This window comes from Sebastes umbrosus, unplaced genomic scaffold, assembly GCF_015220745.1.
Source record: "Sebastes umbrosus isolate fSebUmb1 unplaced genomic scaffold, fSebUmb1.pri scaffold_88_arrow_ctg1, whole genome shotgun sequence".
NCBI classification, from domain to species: domain Eukaryota; kingdom Metazoa; phylum Chordata; class Actinopteri; order Perciformes; family Sebastidae; genus Sebastes; species Sebastes umbrosus.
In genome coordinates this window covers 15,001-17,500 of record NW_023618542.1, presented here as the reverse complement: position 1 = coordinate 17,500, position 2,500 = coordinate 15,001, and positions in this window count along the sequence as shown.

Sequence of the window (2,500 nt, the reverse complement as noted above, 5' to 3'; positions counted from 1 at the left end):
AGAGTGATGAGGATGAGCCTGAAGGCAGAATGAATAATAAGGAATAATCACAACACGCCGTTGCTTCTGAATAAACACACATGCTTGTGACAGCATGACCACTCCACTTATATCACTTCACTGTTTATTCATTCATCCCTTCATTTCTCCTCATCCTCATCCTCATCCTCCGTTCCTTCCTCTCTGTTGCTCAGCAGAGTTTCTCTTTTACTGGAGCTGAAACGTTGGAGGTCACAACTCAAAGTTCACGTTTCCCTTCACAGCAGGACGCTTTACGTCTCAGTGGGAGTTATACAGTTCACTCTGTCATCCATCATCCATCCATCATCCATCCATCCATCCATCTATCTATTCATCCATCCATCCATCTATCTATTCATCCATCCATCCATCCATCCATCCAGTTATCTATCTATTCATCCATCCATCCCTCCATCATCCATCCATCCATCCATCTATCTATTCATCCATCCATCCATCCATCCAGCTATCTATCTATTCATCCATCCATCCCTCCATCATCCATCCATCCATCCATCCATCCATCCATCCATCCATCCATCCATCCCGCCATCATCCATCCATCCATCCATCCATCCATCCATCCATCCATCCATCCATCCATCCATCCATCCATCATCCATCCCTCCATCATCCATCTCTCCATCATCCCTCCATCATCCCTCCATCATCCCTCCATCATCCATCCCTCCATCATCCCTCCATCATCCCTCCATCATCCCTCCATCATCCCTCCCTCCGTCCTGGGAGCAGATGAAATGGACAGACGGACTCAGACTCGGTTTTAATAAATGCTCTCAGACGTTGCATCACATCATCACGCCAGATTACCCACAAGTCTCTGCTCATTTGTCTGCATAGAGTGTAATGTGTCCGTCTGGCGCCGTCTGGCGCCATCAGGCCTGACCGCTCTCTGGATCCTCCTCGGCTGATTGGACCAAACAGGAAGTGGATCTACAGGGAACAGGAAGGAAGTGACACGCTCAAAACTGTCTGCTGTTAAATGATAACGCCACATGTCACCGCTGTGACGTCCAATTCCTTTCAGCATCACTCCTTAGCAACGTTCCATAGCAACCATCCATAGCAACGTTCCATAGCAACGATCCATAGCAACGATCCATAGCAACGTTCCATAGCAACGATCCATAGCAACGATCCATAGCAACGTTCCATATCTATGTGTCTCTCTATGTGTCTCTATGTTTCTCTATATGTGTCTCTATGTGTCTCTATGTGTCCCTATATGTCTCTATATGTGTCTCTATGTGTCTCTGTGTGTCTCTATGTGTCTCTATGTGTCCCTATATGTCTCTATATGTGTCTCTATGTTTCTCTATATGTGTCTCTATGTGTCTCTATGTGTCCCTATATGTCTCTATATGTGTCTCTATGTGTCTCTGTGTGTCTCTATGTGTCTCTATGTGTCCCTATATGTCTCTATATGTGTCTCTATGTGTCTTTGTGTGTCTCTATATGTCTCTATATGTGTCTCTATGTGTCTCTGTGTCTCTATATGTGTCTCTATATGTGTCTCTATGTGTCCCTATATGTCTCTATATGTGTCTCTATGTGTCTCTATATGTGTCTCTATGTGTCTCTATGTTTCTCTATATGTGTCTCTATATGTGTCTCTATGTGTCCCTATATGTCTCTAGATGTGTCTCTATGTGTCTCTATATGTGTCCCTATATGTCTCTATATGTGTCTCTATGTGTCTCTATGTGTGTCTCTATGTGTGTCTCTATATGTGTCTCTATGTGTCTCTATATGTGTCCCTATATGTCTCTATATGTGTCTCTATGTGTCTCTATGTGTGTCTCTATGTGTGTCTCTATATGTGTCTCTATGTGTCTCTATGTGTCTCTATGTGTCTCTGTGTCTCTATGTGTCTCTATATATATCTCTATGTGTCTCTATGTGTCTCTATGTGTCTCTATATGTCTCTATATGTCTCTGTGTCTCTATGTGTCTCTATGTGTCTCTATGTGTCTCTATGTTTCTCTATATGTGTCTCTATATGTCTCTATATGTGTCTCTATGTGTCTCTGTGTCTCTATATGTGTCTCTATGTGTCCCTATATGTCTCTATATGTGTCTCTATGTGTCTCTATATGTGTCTCTATGTGTCTCTATATATGTCTCTATGTGTCTCTATGTGTCTCTATATGTCTCTATATGTGTCTCTATATGTCTCTATATGTGTCTCTATATGTCTCTATGTGTCCCTATATGTCTCTATATGTGTCTCTATGTGTCTCTATGTGTCTCTATATGTCTCTATATGTGTCTCTATGTGTCTCTATGTGTCTCTATACGTGTCTCTATGTGTCTCTATGTGTCTCTATATATCTCTATGTGTCTCTATATGTGTCTCTATGTGTCTCTATATGTCTCTACGTGTCTCTGTGTCTCTATATGTGTCTCTATATGTCTCTATATGTGTCTCTATATGTGTCTCTATATGTGTCTCTATATG